Below are 19,591 nucleotides of genomic sequence, written 5' to 3'. Positions count from 1 at the left end.
TTTTAGATCACTGATGGGTTGTAATCTGCCTCAAATAGAACATATTAATATAGGATGCTTAGGGACTCCTCTTTAATAATGAGCATCTTTGAAAATGCAACCCCAGAGAAAACAGCTCTTTAGTTATTAATGGTAAACAAGGTTTAAAACAGGGAGATGTATGCTCACCTAACGGTATGTATCTCTGACGTGGCAATTGTTCTGCATAGGCTCCAAATGAAAAGATTTTGTTTTTTCAAAGAGGGCGAGTCCCTCCAAATGTTCCTGCTTGGGAGTGACATTGAGTCAGTTTACCCCACTCCAGAATATTACATGTGTCATGATTACACAAAAGAGAAAAACCTAAAAATCTATGAAGAAACTGACAACTGGATAACAAAATGCTTACTATCCAGGCTATGACCTTCCCTTAGATAGCCAGTTTATTGAATTAGTACATGTTTCTTGGCCAGAAAGCAGATAGACAGTGATTTGAGCTAACAGAGTTCAAAGAGACAGAATGAGCTTGATTTCATGTTCAAACCTGCACAGTGCTTTCAAAGATGCCAAGATAATGCTGTGTGCAAAATTATGTCTTTCTAACACAAATGTTCTCCCAGCATTGGTGTGTGGTTTCTAGTCACAAAACTACCACACCCCTGAAGGATCAAAGTAGCAGACAGCCCACAAGCGAAATGGAAAGGCACACGGCAGGCATAAGTAAATGGCACCATATATCTACCAATGCCACGTGGCCAAGGAAGTGGCGTAAGAAGGAGCAAGTATACAATTGGAAAAAGAGAGTGGCCTGATCCTGTAGTAAGTGCTGTGCTGTTACAAAAAGCTGGAATAAGACCTTGAATGCATTGGAGAACCTATGAAAGAATGTGGAAAGAGTCACAGAGTATGAGAAGGCATGGATGGGCTGCTCCCTACCACTTTCTGGATCCTTCTTGTTGGTGGTGCAATACTTGTCGATTTATTTGTTGTATTCCTCCAGTAAAATATAAGCTGCTTGAAGAGAGAAGCTGTTGTCTTTGTATTCCCAGTACCTCGCATGTAGTAGGCATTTATTTTCCTAATCATGTGACTGTCTGTGCAGCTAGACCCTGCCTAGTCATCAGAGCCATAACTAGGACAAGGTGTCCACCACTGTACTCATGACACTGGATTTATAAGGTGCTTCAGGCATTTCTGATTCATCCAGCAAAAGAAGCAAGAAAATTTGGCACCTAGTTAGCAAGAAAAATTAGAACAAGAAGCTTCCAGATGGCTTCTTCTTCCCCCAGGCAGCTATGCCCTAGCCTCTTACAGGGTAAGGGGAGAAAATGCCATTCTATCACGTGAAGTCTCCTGCCTCATATCCAGTCCCCTGGGGGAAGAGAAGAAATACTACTCCCTCGTGCAAAGTCTTCTGCTTTAGGAGAGAGGATGCCATTCAACTGGACCAGTTCTCCTGTCTGAGGGCTTGCTCCTGATTGTAAAGAAGAAACACTGTTTCATCAGGCATGATGAAGAGGAAGAGGGAAGAGGAAAAGTGCCATTTCATCAAGTCTTCAGCCTGGTTTTCTGTGTTGGGGGACAGGGAATAACACATGCTTGTTTCCTGACCTGAACTGCCTTCAGCAGGACTCCACCTTGAGGTTAAACCCTTATAGATAATGAAAATCCATTTAAACTGATTTCTCAGCGATAAACTCCTAACTATATTCTAACCATCACAGTGATTCTGAAGCCCCATTGGTCATCATTGGAACCACATCTCTTCCCTCACAGACCAATCCCTTGTGTCCATTCTCCTCAGCCTTCCCTCAGTCATCTCCAATGTCCTAGTCTAAAGCTTCTCACCCGTTCGGCTGTACTCTAAGGAATGTGTTTTTTCCATAGACAACAAACTTGCTGTCATCCTAAATCTTTTCCTTTGCTACTTGTTCTCTATTCTGGTCCTCACTGAGAACTGTATTTATCCTGATGACATGGCCTCCTTGGCCACCCTTTCCAGCTCTGGCTGCATTTTTACTCATTCTCCAGACTCCTTAGTCATGGCGGGGGTGTTGGAATACTCCTTGCTACCCACTGCCACTTTCAGGTTATCCCTCTCTCACCATCACTCAGTAGCCTTTCCTACTTTGCTGTTCACTCAATCCCATCTAACATCCAATTAAAATTCTGTTAGCTGTTGTCTTCTGCCCTCCAGGACACTCCCATTTTTTTTTTTCCTCAGTGAATTCAGAGTCTGGCTCACAGTGTCTCTTTAGGAATTTGATGTCCATAATGATTCTTGCTCAAACCATATACTTCACTTACTCATTTTCCATGACCTACACCACCCCACCTCAGCTATAGACAAGGATGACCATACTTTTGAACTCATTATCTCCTGACCCCAAATCTCCCTCCTTCCACAACTCCCTATTACTATCAAGGGCGCCTTTCTATTACTGTCAAGGGCACTACCATGCTTTCAGTCACTCAAACTCACAACCTAGGTGTCTTCCTCAACTCCTCCCTCTCTTAACCTTCATAAACAACCTGTTGCCAAGACCTGTTGATTTTAGTCTCTTGCATACACCCTGTTTTTCCCCTCTGACACTGCCACTATAGACCCTCAATAGCCTGCTGGTTGGGCTCCTTGCTACAAGTCTCTCCCCACTCCAGTTCACCCTCCACTCAGCTGTCAAAGGGAACTTCCTAAAGCACAAGCCTGACCATGTCACTCCTCTACTCAAACTCCAGTGGCTCCCTCTAACCTCCAGGATCAAATACAAAATCCTTTTTGGTCCTCATTGCTTGCCCCTCCTACCCTTCCAAGTCTTCTTACACCTTACACCCTGCCCCGCCCCCATGTACTCCGTGATCCAATGACACTGACCTCCTTGCTGTTCCTCAGTTGGGAATGGGAACATTCCCTTGCTTCCTTTGAATTCCAAGTAAAATCCCCTCTTCTATGAGAAGCCTATCCTGATCCTAAGCACCTCTCCACTGTTCTACGATCTCCCATTGGCTTTTAGACATCTCAAACTGGGTGTTCAGTAGACATCCTAAACTTAACACATCCAAAATGGAATTCCTTATCCTTCCCTTTAAACACTTTCCACACTCCTTTCTTCCCTATTACTGTTGGGGGCAACACCATCATTCTATTCCGTCAGGCTTGTAATCTAGGTGTCATCCTCAACTCCTTACCCCCAACTTACTACCCCCAACATCCAATCGGTTGTCAAGATCTATCAATTTCACCTCTGCAACATCTCTCAAGTAGGCCCCCTTTTCCTCTCTAATACCGCCATCACCCTGGTACAGAAAGTCATCACCTCACACTTTGACTATTGCAATACGCTACTGGTGAATCTGGCCATGTCAAGTCTCTCCCCACTCCAATCCATCCTTCATTCAACCCCCAAAGTGATTTCCCTAAAGTGCAAGTCTGACCAATAAACTCTAGGGGCTCCATGTTACCTCCAGGATCCAATGCAAAATCCTCTGGTGTCCAAAACCTTTCATAACCAGTTTTCCCATTTCCATTCTTCTTACATCTTACTCTCTACCATGTACTTTTCAATGGAGTGACACCAGCCTCCTGGCTGTTCCATAAATAAAACACTCTGTCTCTTGGCTTCAGGCATTTCCCCCCTAGCTATCTCTTGTGCCTGGAAGGCTCTCCCTCTACATCTTCACCTACTGGCTTCCTTTAAGTTCTACCTTCTACAAGAAACCCTTCTGAACACTTCTTAACTCAGTACCTTTTCTCTTAGAATTATTTCCTATTTTTCCTGTATGTAGTTTGTTTGTACATATTGATTTCTTGTTGTCTCCCCTGTAAGACTGTGAGTTCTTTGGGGGTTGGGACTGACTTGTGCCTTGTCAAGATCCAAGACCATCTCTCTCTCTTTTTAGACACCCTGTTTTCCAGAGCTAAGACCCAGCAAGCAAACTGTGCCCTGAGCTTGGCACAACCACAATTCCTTAGCTTCTGGATGAACTTTGCTGCAACCAAATCACAGAACTGATGGTCCCTGAGCTCTGGGGAGTACCAACAGGCCCAGACATGAAGCCCTGCTAGGAGTGGACTTTCTGTCACCGTGGCTAATGTGCCTCACCACTGTTGCTACACTACACTGTTTCATTCTTTATCTAGCCACAAATGTGTAAATCAAGGTTTAGCCCTACTGCCTCTCTTCTACTAGAGGAGGCCCTGACATACGTGTCTAATTTCTCTCCTTTAACAGAATGAAGAAAGCTTTTTGCTTTTAACCTGTGTGAGCTCTTTGGTATTTTTGGAGTTAACAGTGATTTCAAAACCTCTGTGACTGTATCCTCAGTGCCTGGCACATAGTAGGTGCATAATAAATGTTTTTGATTGCCTGATCTCCTTTAATTCTGATGCTTTTCCTCTGTCTTGCATATAATTTATATACCTTGTACATAGCAGGTGCATAATAGATGTTTTTGATTGATCTTTGACTCTGTTCATCTTGAATATAGCTTATCACAATATCTTGTACATAGTAGGTACATAATAAATGTTTAATGACTGACTGCCTTAACAGATGCTTGTGGATTGGCTTAAATATTACAGATGAAGTGAATTCCCTGTACAGATGATCACTGATCTTTTAAAATATTGATGTTAAGAATGTGATGCTCTAGACTTCTCCATTTCCTATGCTCTCATATGGATAATCAAACTAAGTATTTTACTATTTTTGAGAAATATACATGTGTTCAACATACCTAATCACATTCAAACAAGTTCACATTTTAGATGACGCTATTTTTTTCTTTGTCATATTCCTCTACTCACCAACATTTCCTACATGATTTTATAATTCTTTTTCACTTTTTCCAGTATTTATTAAAATTATTTTTGGCTTCCTTCCTAGATTTATTTCTGTCATCCTGTCTACGAACTCCTCACCTTACCAAATAAAACAGAGACTAGAGAGCAATTCTTTGAGCCTTTCTACGTTCCCAAAGGGAAACCAGCTTGTATTTTTTGCATATTTATGGTGAATGACTCACGTAGGGATACAAACATAGTACATATCTTGAGGTCATTCTGTTAGTGCCCACATAGGCACATCCTGCACAATGTGGCCCCAAACAATGTAGTTACACAATAAAATTACAAGTACATTAAACTCCACTCCATGGTTTTATTATGAGAACCCACTGTCACAGTGTTCCGCTGATTTGATACACACATATGTGTGTGAGTATATATATGAATGTATGTGTATATATGAATGCGTGTATATACAGACATATATCACATATACATATATACATACACACATATCTTTCTCTGTATATACGTATATGATGTATATACGCACACACGTACATACATTGTATACATATATGCATACATATATGTCTATATATGCACACATACATATATGTATATATACATATATTGTATGTATACGTGTGTGTGTGTGTGTGTGTGTGTGTGTGTGTGTGTATAACCAAATATAGGGGAGATCCAGAATTTTTTTCCTTCTTCATTTGGAAATTGGGTCAAAGCTTAGTTCTCTGAAGGGCAGGGCAGATAATGAGATGAAATCTTGGAATTTTTACCCCACCCAACTAAAGAACCTTACAAAGAATTTAACCTAAGGTGAACTGCCCCCCATTGTGTGTTGCATTGAGTCAGTTCAGAGCAGAGATGGACCTTCTTTCCTCTAGATTGCCCTAGGTGGGGGTAATCTGGATAAGAGAGAAGTCTCTTTGTCCAAGATCAGTCATGGCCCCCAGCCCCTCATTAGAATAAACCCATCTCTCATTTAATATTTGTTCTTGTCATTAAATGTTAACCAATCAGAGCTGATTGCCACCCTCAGGAATACCCATTCTTCGAAGGGCATATAAGCCATTCAGGGGTTCCATGAGGGGTCTTTGGCATTTGAAACTGTCACTGACTCCTTTTATTAATTATATGCTAGCATGATTAATAAAATGATTAATTACCCAGAAACTATGTCTCTTAACTTTTTATACGTCACCTCTATATGTTCTGGCCTTCAATCTTTTTGGTCTCCCTTGCAAAGGTACACAAAATAACAACTACCCACATGCTGAATCTGTTTGCCCCCTCAGTGAGGTGGGAAATCTATGAGACCATGATTTTTTAACCAAGCTGGTTTGTATCTGTGTTAGAGCCTGGGTGCTCCTGTAAAAAGTGGAAGGACTGGAGGTTTCTAACATCAGATGCAAGTTTGTTGGTGTTGGTTATCTGACTTAATGCTGCCTATCCTTTCTGGAGAGTTATTGCAGAGGAGTGACTGTGTGTCCAGGGCGTAAAGAAGGTCATGTGGGACTTGGTACCCTGAGAGACTCTTCTCCTATAGAATCCAGGAGTGGACCAAATGTTTCTTTTGTATGTTTTACCTATGTGTCTTGAGCCTCAGAAGTATGTGAGTGGACTTCAAATCCAGGAAGATTTGGCTGGGCTCAAGTGCTGCCTCTGAAATGTGCTAGCTAGGTGACCCCAGGCAAATGACTTAACCTTTTTGGACAACTCTGTAAAATTACAAATCACAGGGATGGTGCCGACATTAGTATACACAGTTTCTTCACCTGGGAGTTCTCTATGTCAATTAAATTACAGGTTCAGGCCCTAATCATGGCCTTACGAATTGGACTCAGGGGAGAGTCCAATCAGTGCCTGCCAGAGTGGCTGAAACAAGTAAGCACCTTAGAAATGCATAATGAATTGAGGTGGATCTCATTTTCTATGTTCTGGGAGAATAGGGAGCCCTGGAGTGGATCTATGTATGGTGGCACAAAGGAGTTGGAAGGTTCTGGCCATATTTCTAGGATGGCCGTAGTCCTTGGGACTACTCCAGTGAGGCTTATTTCTGAGCCTGTGATTTTCTGGCATATAATCTCAAATAGTGAATGCAAATTAGAAGAAAAGAGAGATACTGTCACACATCAGTACTTACTTTGTATATTTAGGTAAGTTTTTAATGGCTGTATACCATTATTTTATCATTCTCTGCCTTAGATGGAATGATTTTTAAAAATTGCAGACATCAAACGGGAAGGAACCTTAGTGGCTATCTAAATTAACCGTCTAATTTTTCATACAAGGAGCTGAGGTCTAGAGATTTTAAATGACTTACCCAAGATTGTGCATGTGGTAAGTGGCAGAGTCAGGATTTGACTCACTGGTTTGATGTAATTCATTTTATCCTTGTAACAATTACATGAGGTAGGTTTTATTATTAGGTCCACTTTACAAATAAGGGAATAAGAATGAGTGATTTACCTAGATTCACACAGTCAGTGAGTGTCTGAGGTTGTTTTTGAACTCATGTACCTCTGGCTCTGAGTACTGGGCTCTGTTGATGTGGCACTTGACTGCCCCAGTATCAGTTGGGGAAATCAGGAAAGGCTTCGCATAGAAGATGGTGCCTATGATGTTGCGGCTGCCTCTTCTTTTTGCTATTTCATTTACTTCTATCACTAGTATTTGACTTCGCCCTCCCACTTGATAATCTATTCAGGTCAAGTACCATTTTGCTACTGGGGAGCTGTCAAAACTGATAGATATCACAGTCTCATGATGAAACAAGGTCTACCTTCTAAAAAATCCCCACCACCAACCAAAGGGCCGCTGGTTGCTAGTCTGAGAGTCATAAACAGAGGCACTGGCAAAGGTTGGCACCCTATTTTATTATTTTTCTATTTTTGAGGTTACCCCTATAGTGAGAACTCACTACTAAGGCTAAGGCCACACACCCGGAGAAAGCCGATGGTTATATTTGTTGAATTTTAGGCTCAAGGTTACCCAGCCAAGCATAATTCTTGCTTAATTTTTCTTACCACCTGATCCTGTTTGTGTCTGCAAATACCTTTAATAGGATGTCACTCCAAATCACTGAAATATAAAGATGAGCCCTATGATTTACATTGTGGTACAGAATGATTTCTGTTTCCCCCCAAGGACTCCAGGAGCAAGCAATTATCCCAATGACATGGTGTATTAAGGTTGAGTTGTTCCTAGCAGCTAAGGCCAGTACTAGACACAGACTGGCCAGACAAGGTGGCCAACTTCTCTCTGAGATGTCTGCTAGAGAGGGAGGGTGTATGGTAGCTAAGGTCTCCAGGTCCTAGAAGGAATGCTAGGTGAGTATACTTTCTGGGTTGATCTAGGAAAACAGCTGCCTGAATGCCGCCTCATTTATGGCTTAGAGATGCTGAGGATTTACTACCAGAATTTACTACCCACTACCAGATGACAGGACAGCCAGTTCTAAAATCCAGCAGGATATCATGTCCTTGAGGCCTGCTCTCACCCGACCTATCCATCACTGATGAGGAAGGTGATGAGGGAATGGGAACAAAAGCAGTGATCTACTTCTCGAGATCAGTTTCCTGGCATATTTGACACAATTTTAGTTAGGATTTAATGCCACGACATCCTCCCCCACCCCATCACCATTACCTGACATCACCTTGAGTAACTGAGTTTCTGATAAAAAGAAATGACAAGACAGAATGGGATTTCTTCACTAACTGAGGCCTTACGCATTTTTGAGTCATGGAATCTGAGGGGTGGAAGCATCTCAGAGGCTATCCTTCCATCTGATGAAGAATCCCCTTGATTGATACCTATGGCCATTCAGACTTTACTTGAAGACTTCCTATAAGGAGGAACCCCCCAGCACCAGGGGCATCCTATGACACTTTGGAATAGTTATGATGAGGAGGAAGTTTCTCTTTCCTAAGAGATGGTGCCTATGATGTTGCAGCTGCCTCTTCTTTTTGCTCTTTCATTTACTTCTATCACTTGTATTTGACTTAGCCCTCCCACTTGATAATCTATTCAGGTCAAGTACCATTTTGCCACTGGGGAGCTGTCAAAACTGATAGATATCACAGTCTCATGATGAAACAAGATCTACCTTCTAAAAAATCCCCATCGCTGACCAAGGGACAGCTGGTTGCTAGGCTGAGAGTCATAAACAGAGGCACTTGCAAAGGCTGGTACCCTATTTTATTACTTTTCTACTTTTGAGATTATTCCTATGGTGAGAGCTCACTACTAAGGCCAAGGCCACAAGAAAGGCCTGAGAAAGCAATATCCATCTGCCTTTTTCAAAATCCTGCCCATTGAACCTAGTTCAGCTATGTAAAACAAAGCAGGGCAGTGAAAGTAGGAGGCATGAGAGATTGGGAGTCAGAGGACCTGGGTTCAAACCCTGACTCTGTCACTCACCAGATCTGTCACCTTGGGCAAGTCATTGTCTCTCTTTGTACCTCAGTTTCTCTACCTGTCAAATGAGGGGGTCAAAGCCCTGAGATCTCATGATTCTAAATTACCCATAATCTGGTAAGTTTAAACTCTCCTGCATCTGGAAACTCTTGAGATGTGTAGAGACAGCTGTCATGTTTCCCCACTCTCAAACCTTCTGTTCCTTGACCTTTACAATCTCAGCTCCTTCACATAATCTTCATAGAGCTTGCACTTATGTCTTCTGAATACAAGTCTAAGATAGTTTCCATTATTTTATATTGCCTTGTACTGTGAAGAAGGCACAGTAATAAATTATATATGACTGGTGTTTATCAAGTAACTCATGTCTAGGATCATATTTATATCTAAGGTCACACCAGGAATAAGGATGTAGCAGTATCTAATGGGTTACAGAATTAAAAAGTGAATATGAGTCTTGTATTAAGGTAATATTAGAGAAAACATTTGACCTTTCCGTTTTCAGTGACATCATCAATAAAGTAATAAAAATGACTTTTGGTATCAAGGATTATAATTTCTATTTGTGAAAAATCACAGATCCAGGAAAAGAAGTAGATAAAACCACACAATATTTCAAGACAAGACTTCAGTGGATCCATGTTCTCATTGATATGAATATTTCACTTGTTGGGAACTCAATTTTGGATAATGTAGTGGCTGTCAATACCCTCTGCAAACTCTAGGAACATTCTCAGTGTGCTGGGTAAGAGATCAAATACAAACTGTCATGAGAGAGGGAGAATTGCAAGATGTGAGGAGGAAAGGAAGAAGGAAAGACAGAGAAGGGCAGGAGGGGAAGGAGAGGGGGAAGAGGGGGGAGGAGAAGAAGAAGGAGGAGAAGGCAAAGGAATGCGAGAAGGAGGAGGAAGAAAAGGAGGAGAAAGAGGAGAAGAAGGTGGTGGCAGTGGAACCAAGAAGCTATCCTACAGCTACTAGTAATATGAGGTTTCCATTCTCCCACTCAGGGAAGCGATGGATAATGGTGTCTTCTTCCTTTGGGTTCTCATCCTAAGAAAGCAATATCCATCAGATTTTAAAGCTTGACAAATCAGGTGATAAGATGTAACATCTTTCAGACCCTGAGGTTCCTCAGTTTGCTCACTGGACAAGTCAATGACCCACTTCCCATTCCCTAGGTTGCCAAGGCATGATGATACAGTGACTATACTTAGATTTTTAGAGGTTCCTAACCTTGGGTCCATAAGCTTGTTTTTAAAAACATTTCAATATCTACCTTTCAATGTAACAGATTTCCTCTATGGTCCTATGTATTTAATTTTATGCTTTTAAAAACATTATTTTGATAAGGGATCCATGGGCCTCATCAAACTGCTAAGTGGATCCAGGACATAAAAAAGCACAGTAGATAGGTAGGTCAGGAACAAGCAAGGGTCGGGGGGCGGGGAGTAAGAAAGGGGACAAGAGTGAAGTCTAGAAAGTCAGAAGCACAGCCAGATGGAGAATGAAGGTTGTGGTTGCTGTTTGGAGATCTGAAGGGAGAGGGATTCCATTACTTCCTCCCTACTTGCTTCTTATACTACTGCTTCTATTATCAGCAAGACTTCCCCACCCCTCTTTCCATTGAGCCCTAATCTGCTTCTCTTAAACTCCCTGTCATTGCTCCTAGTTTAGCCCTTTGGGCACTGAAAGAGTAAGTCACTTCCTCCTTCACTTGATGGGTTTCAAATACTTGAAGAGAACTATTTCATCCATTCTGATGTTCCTCTTTTTCAGATAAAACATCTCTAGTTCTTACAGCCTATCCTCATATGGCATGGTCCCCAGCCATCTGACCACCTTGGCTCTCTTCCTCTGGACTAGCTCCTGTTGGTTGACATCAGAGTGGGTCAAGAGGTCACCCACTCATTTCCTGTATTACCAGGATCCTAGGACCACCTGGATTTTCATCTGTAGCATCATCCATAGTGAATGTATTGAAGAACACTGTTATTGATGAAGATAAATGGCCCATCTCATCATTCTATCCATTGCCCCTAATTCTGGTCCTTTGGAGAGAAGAGGAATAAATGATCGCCTTTCTATTTGAGGGCTCTTCAAGAATTTGAAAATAGATATTGTCTCCAACCCTATTCTTCTACTCTTCAAGCTAAACATCCTCAGTTCTGTCCAAACAGTTCCTTTATAGCTACTAGGTACGGATAGGTGTTATCTATCATAGACAATCAGAGAGTGTCTCCTTTGTCTCCTGGCTACCACCCCACCCTGTCTCCTGCAATTCTAGCAAGAGTTGCTCTTAGGTCAGGTGAGGGGATTCAGAAACAAGATGAGAACACTTTCATTGCCCATCCCAACACAGGGAGGAACATTTTATTTTTAAGGAGTCCTCTGAGTTTAAGCTGTGGACATATTTTGCACGCTGTCAGCACAAGACTAAATGTCTTTTTTTTTTGCCACCACTTTCTTCAAGGACTAGTAATTTGATCTCTGCACGGATGTTTCTCCAAATAACTCAAAAATAAAATCATTCCCATGAATGATTTTGTTTTAATGCTGTAGCAATCAGACATAGGGAAATCCATCAACTGGAAATGAGGATTGCTGTCACAAAAGGAATTCAGGTTCAGCCTGTAGGGCTGAGCCCATAAACTATTAAGGAATTGCTGGCTGCTCACCTCTCATTGAGATTGGTAAAAGTTACTGAAGGAAGGAAGGGAGTGTCCTTTCTCCAGGGATTTTTTAAAAACAGCAGAGGTTTTTCTCTCTCATATGGGCAAGTCCTTTCGGAAGGTTTAAGTTCCTTTTTTTCCTCTAATTTTGTAATTACACAAAGGATGCCTAATTTGAGCACAGAGTCTTTTAGGTTTGCAGTTGGAATACCCAGGGGACACAAAAGTGAACAAAGGGGTACAGAGATTGAGAAACAGCACAGTTCGGTAAACAGAGTTAATAATCAGAGTTAATAATAATGATGAGGATGATAACTAACATTGATATGGTGCTTATTATGTGCTAGGCACTGTGCTTAAGTATTATCTCATTTGATTTTCACAACCACCCCATTCTGCAGATGAAAAAACTGAGACAAACTTTGTTTTAAATGACTTACCCAGGGTCACACAGCTAATTAGTGTCAGAGACAGGATTTGAACACACTTCTTGATTTCAAGCCTGGCACTCTATCCACTGTACCACCCAGCTTGCCCTCCAGTTAGGAAGATCTAGGTTCATTTTATCTTTCAATTAGCAAGTTTTTTAATTGTCTCTCTTTCCCATGCCTCTCTTCTACTGCCATTTAATAACAAAAGGAAAAACAAAACCTGATAACAAAGATGTATAGTCAAAAACAGATTCCCACATTTTTCATGTCTAAAAATATCTGTCTCATTCTGCATCATAAATCTATCATCACTCTGGAAGACCAAGTCCAAGCCCTGACTTCAACACATACTGGCTGTGTGACCTTGGGCAAGTCATGTAACCTCTCGGTGACCTTCTCAGACTCTAATTTGCAGAACAGATGCCTGTTGGCATTAGTAGAGGGAGTTTTGTCACTGGGAATTCCCTATATCAATGAAATAATAGATCTTGACAAAAAAAAAACTAGTCTTGTACGTGGGATGTGAATCAATATATTCTGTGCCAGTCAGACAACATTGGAGTGCTGGTTTTAGTTCTGAGTACCAAAATCTAGGAAGAACATTAACTAATATAATCTGCATCAATCAAAAATTTGGGCTCTTTACAGACACTCTTTCAGTAATATCTTGGAGCTTTTATTAGCATTGAGCAGGTAGGTGATGCCATGGATAGAGTGTCAGGCCTAGAGTTAGTAAGACTTCTCTTCATGAGTTCAAATCTGGCCTCAGACACACATTAGCTGTGTGACCCTCAGCAAGTGACTTAACCCTATTTGCCTCAGTTTCCTCATCTGTAAAGTGGGCTGGAGAAGAAAATGGCAGACTACGTTAGTATCTTCATCAAGATGTCACAAAGAGTTGGATGTGTCCGAACAATGACCAAATAACAAATTATTAGCATTACTGTAGCTTATTTTTATTCTCTCTGCCTTCGAGGTCTTCAAGCAAAGGTTGTATCACCAGTCACATTTACTTTTGTCCTGCCGTTGGACTTGACTGATTCTGGAAGAGACAGTGAGACTGACAATTTTATGCAACTCTGCCTCATTTAAATCCAAGTCATGCATAAGTCAAGACATCATCGGTGACATCGCTGGTCCTCTTAAAAAAGGGAGGATGAGCAACAAGAGATTCTTGGACTAGATGGCTCCAGAGATATCTCCTAACTCAGAGGATCTTGAAGAATAACAGTGAGGGCCTAATACTTTGTATACAATGATACTATGGATCCTGATGAGATGGGATTATTTTCTGTATCTTCCACTATGTTACAAGAAACCTATGTTGGTAGTCTGGGTCATGCTCCTAAGCTCTAGGAGCTGAATCAAGTTAATTTTATTGTGGTTGTCGTTGGAGGGGGCAAGGCAGGGCAATTGGGGTTAAGTGATTTGCCTGAGGTCACACAGCTAGTAAGTGTGTCAAGTGTCTGAGGCCACATTTGAACTCAGGTCCTCCTGACTCCAGATACAGTGCTCCACTCACTGCACCACCTAGCTGTGCCCCTACCATGTTCATTAACTCTATGTCTCTGAACCAAATTTCTCTGTTGAGAAGCAACTTGAACTACAGGAGAATCAAATATTAGACCTTGGATCCCATTAAGACAATGCTTTTGCAGACCCAGACTCCTAGAAGATCCTTTTCATGAATTCATAAATTATGGAAAATGAGGTATGTGTATAGCAGATGAAGAGAACTAAACTGAGGCTCTGAGTTTAAGGTTCTGAGGTTCTCTGTTGAAAAGTCTTATTAAATGTAAAGAAAAGCAATTGAACTTGATATCCATCAAGAAAATTAAACTTAAGTCTTTAAAGAGGTGAATATTTTAATGCTTGAAAAGAATAAACACCAAAAATTTATGTAGAGACGATTGTTTCTTCTTTGGAAATGAATTGTAACCAAAACACAAGAAGTCCTTAGCCTTCCATGAACCTCAAGGTGCTACTGAAATGAAGCCCAAAACTTTGGACTCATCAGAAAAACAAAAGATGAAATCAATTATGTGGAAGGGCCAAGTTCCTCAGAAATCATGAAATCGCTGGAATGAGTGGATTGTTCCCTAGATGTTTTCCACCCATAGCCACATCCAGATGTCCATGAAGGTGCTTAATTTCATTCCAAGTATCCATTGTATTCACTTCCAAGCAATCCGTTTTTAAGGCAGGCACCCCAAACATTAAGTTATTTTAAAATTAGTGAAATTCTCAAGAAGCGTTTATCCTTTTTAAAAAATTTCTTCAGTCATTTTATCTGATAATGAATAAAAGGGACACCTCAGCCAAAAGCATTCCTATTCACATCCTTCGACAAAATCTGAAGTCCCTCTAACATTGCTTTGCGGTTATCACAACTGGTTCAAATCTCTCATCTTGGTCCATTCAGATCTCAAAGGCAGTAAATAAGTGGGGATTGCTCAGAGACATACCTGTGCCTTTTTCTAGAGAATACACTCAGGCAAGACTCAGCTTATAATTCTGAGAAATTTGATCAATGACAGCTAACTTAAATTAGCTTAGATGGCTCCACCTTAGATTATTTTAGATTTGCTAATGTAGTAATTAGGGGTTATTTTCATTCGATAGTAAGGATCAGGTACTATCAATCAATCCCTCATCCCTATGTGTCATTTTCTACACTCAATAGTGAGTGAACTTTAGAGCATAACCTCAAGGTTCTCTATAACTCCCAAAGAACTGATTTCCTCTCTTTCTCTAAATCTACCCCTTTTGTGTTACTACTTTGCTCTTGTAGGCCTAATATTTGGTTTGCGTATTATCTTATCAGAACTCATGGATCACGGCTGCCTTCCACAAAGAAAACCCCTCCCTATCATCTTGATCCCCACTTAAGCTTCTATGCCAAGTTACAACAAATACTTAATCAAAGTACTAAAAATATAGTAAAATAGAATTACCAATGAGGGTCAACATTAGCTTTTTTTTTATAACCCATTACCACAACCATAGTAGCATAGGTTTAGAGCTAGAAGATACTTGAAAGGTTATTTGGTCCAGTCCCTGCATTTTACAAATAAGGAAACTACAGTACTAATTAAATGACTTTCGTCAATGGATACAGCTACTTACAAGCCGATGGATGGGTTTAAACCAAGAACTGTGGGAGTCACCAATTATGACTTATTCCTGGTGGCAGTGATTCAGGGATGAATCAGTGAAGGGAAAGGAAGTAGCTCCAAGAACTCACACCAAGAGAATCCTGAGGCTCTTTTACATACAAATAACTAATAAATCAGCTTCTAACTCATTCCCAGCCATCATCTAAGACAGATATGACTTGAAAAATTGTCTTCCTGTGATAAATCTAGGAGATCAGTATTCACTAAAAGGAGACAAAGCTATCCTCTCCACCTGATTTGTCTTTGTCTCCCTTTCTGTTCACCTAATGGCAGAAATGCCCCACCTATATGGAGTCAGGCTACTCTGATTTGATGGATGTCTGAAGACATGAGTCACCATGAGTCACCACGTCTTGCCCTTCTGACCAGACGCTTTTCCATATGTTTATGGAGAGGCAAGGTGCATCGATAGAAGCCAGGTGGCCTTGTATTGTATTGTATATCTTTGCTACGTTAAGGCTGTCAACCTTTTTTTCGTTAACAATAACTTACAAGTGTCTTACTTCTTCCAAAAATCGAACCTGAACTAAGAGCCTTTCCCCTAATACCTCTGTTCCACATACACACTTCAGAGTGCCCTTTGGGTAATTTCTTTACTCCTTTGAAGCTTTCCTTGAAGTTCATTTTTACCTCATTCCATGGCTATCAAAAGGTTGGGGGTGAATGGGGGGATACGCAAAGCCCACCCTACTAGAGACTGTTCTAAATGCTGTTGACCAGCAATTCCATTTTTTCCTTGCAGTTACTGAAATCGCACTGCTAGAAGTAATTTCACTCCACTTTATCTTGTTTTCCAGAAGCACTTAGGACCTAATTTCTTCTTGACTGGCTTTTCCCTTTGTTCACATACCCCATCAGGAATCCTTAACTTGTGTATTTCTCACTTGTCAAGTTTTCTCAGATATTAGACCTCAGGCACCAAGAATTCTCTGTATAAAATGCAAAAAGAGATACTGTCTCTATGTATGCACACACAGACTGATGCAAAAATCATCTCGTTAACAGTTCAAATAGGAAATATTTTTTAGGCCTGAGTTATTGGATAGATCTACCCGCCTTAATCCATTGAGCCAGAAAATTGCTATATCATTCCATCACTTTTTGCTGTGTAGATACACAGACCACATCCTTCATATGGCTACCAGAATGACTTTTTAAAATAGCTGATGATATAGACAACAATACAACACAGCCCATTTTCTAACCTATTCTCACTGGATGTACATATGTCTTTGCTTTTTTCTCTACTGAGTTAGACCGACTTCAGTCAGATTTTGGCCATATTTGGACACTGAAATGGTTCATGGACACTGATGATAACCCATTTTGAGGGTGATGATAAAACAAGGGCAACTAGTGAATGAGGTTCATTCCCTAGCAGGAATAAAACAGCTGTTGAGTAGCAAAGGCCTGATCATGGCAATTAGATTAACAAATGGAGTACACCTTCACAGCATAGTTCAGTATGACTTCAAAGGAATGTAAGATGTTTAGGCTATTGATCTGATTTTGTCAACATTGGTTTTTCCTGTGACTTCTGAAAAAAGAATGGAAGAGGGATCAGGGAGGAGGGGATGAAAGAAAGAGAAACAAGTAAGCAAGAAAATAAAGAGAAAAGTAGGAAGAAAAGGTGGAAAAAGAAGGAAGGTAAGAAGGGAAAAAGAGAATGATAAGTAAAGAATGAGAAGGAAGGAGTGAAGAAGAAGAGGGGAAAAGAGGGAAAGATATTCCAAAACATAATCAAAGATCTACTTAGCACTGAGTAAATGGGAGAGAGTGAAGCACAGGGCATAGACGTTGGACCCAAAATTCAGGAAAATCTGCATTCAAGTGTTGGGTCTGTCACATATTAACTGTGTGACCATGTGCAGTTAGGTATTTAATATCTCAGGGTCCCTGGCCACTCTCTAAGATTATAAAGTTATGGGTGAGTTGTCAATCATGAGAATTCCTCTGATGAAATCCATAGAAACCTCTCCATGAATGAATGCTTTGCAAGGCACTGGGTCTTGGGAGAATACAGAGCATGACTATGGAATAGCAAGGTGGATTTTAAAATGTTTTACAAACACTGGAAGTGAACAAGAAAAGCCATATAATTATTGCTAAAAGTTATGGGATCAGTGCAATGATGTTGCCATTGGGCAGAGTACATAGTATTTTTGGAACTCCTTTGAAATGGTCTTCAGAGACAGCTGATGAGATACATGAGCCAATCACTTGTGATTTTATAGTCACTCCTTGTAATTTAACCCACCCCCCCCCCAACAAAATTAGTAGTACCCTGCTTGATGACTCACCTGATTCTCTAGGTTTGGTAGCAAATAACTTCTAGCCATTTCTAGAAATTAATGCCCTTTCCAAAGGATGCAGATTTTCCACCAGTGAGGATAGTCCTATCAATGTAGGTCCTAAAGGTCATTCCAACAAAAGAGTTCCCAAAAATGTTTTAAGCAAGAATAACATATTGGCTTTGCACATATCAAATATAGACAATAAGTAAATGTTGCCTTCCTCTCTCCCTTTCCCTCCCTCCCATCTTTCCTTCCTTATTTCCATACTTCCTTCCTTCTTTCCTTCCTTCCTTCCTCCCTTCCTAAAATGATTAGACTTTCAGGCCTGGAAGACACAAATCCTGATATATACTGGCTATTCGATTCTGGGCAAATCACTTAACTAAGGACTCTTGGAAACTCTCTATAGGTTGCATTGGTAGGACAGGTTTTCTTACTTAAGAGTTCCTTCAACTAATGAAATCCCAAGTCCAGTCTCTCTCCCTATTCATTCAACAATGAATGTAATAGTCTACTAAGGGGAAGACACTCATGGGAATGTACAAGTTCTGGTGTGGTTGTTAAAAGATCAGCAACATTGCTTTATAGGCATGCCTTACTAGGAGCATAGCCTCAGAGGAGACAAGAGACAGACTGATGAAGAATCAATATAGCAGTGTGGGATTTATATAGTCTATAGAGAAATTATAGTTATGTACTGAGGAAAACAAGGAGATCAGAGATAGCACTGAAAATGGTTCTGCTTAATAATGGAAAGTTTCTAGGCCTATACACATCTATACACATTTGTGTGTATATATGCATGTATATATATATATATACACAAATACATGCATATTATATATATATACACACATATGTAAGTATACGTGTGTATATTGTTTGTTGTTCGTTCATGAAGAGGATCATGACATCATGAAGATGATGCCATGACTGGTAATTAAATGTATTTAAGTAAGGGAGGGCTGTGCAAAGTCACCAGCCTCACTTTCTCCTCCAGAGCCATATGTCTATAACATAAATGCAGTAGGAGGTACACATTTGCATTCATAAAAATAGATAATTGAGGGGGCAAGGAGACCTATACATTGCTTTTCCACATGGTAAATGGCAACCAGGCTTCATGAGGACTTTCTGGCTTTTCCTACTTTCCCACATGCCACACTCCTGAAAACCAGCCATTTATTAGGTTCAGAGAAGCAGCAACGGCACCAAGAAGGTGAGAATTTCCTAGGTACCCTTCTTGAAAGTTTGCCTCCTGAGTCAGCATTCTGCTCCCCATGGCTAAAGACAGAAGCTGTGTATGATCTTCAGCTTGTTGTAGGAATGAGATCCCAAGTTATAGCCCTATCTAGCTCTTCCTCAGAGGCAGCTGACTCTGGCCATTAGGACAGCAGAGTCTTGTCTGAGGTAATGCTATCACATCCTGAATGCCTGGGAACAGGACACTGGCTTTCTCTTTGGTGAGTACCTGGGAACTGGAGAATGCCCTTTTCCTTACTAACCTCCTAGAGAAACCTGGCAAAATGACAGAAAATATTGGCTTTGGAGTCCGAGGACCTGAGTTCAAACACTGCCTCTATCACTACCTATGTAACTCCAGGTTAGTCACTTAACTTCTCTGGAACTTGGTTTCCCTATTTGTAAAATGAGGGGATTGAACTGAAAGACTTCTAAAGTCCCTTGCATCTCCAAATCTTTTGTCGTTCACTCATTTCAGCTGTGTCTAACTCTTCATGACCACATTTAGGGTTTTCTTGGCAAAGATACTGAAGTGGTTTGCCATTTCCTTCTCCAACTCATTTTATACATGAGGAAA

This window comes from Trichosurus vulpecula, chromosome 6, assembly GCF_011100635.1.
Source record: "Trichosurus vulpecula isolate mTriVul1 chromosome 6, mTriVul1.pri, whole genome shotgun sequence".
NCBI classification, from domain to species: domain Eukaryota; kingdom Metazoa; phylum Chordata; class Mammalia; order Diprotodontia; family Phalangeridae; genus Trichosurus; species Trichosurus vulpecula.
This window is presented reverse-complemented; position numbering follows the sequence as displayed.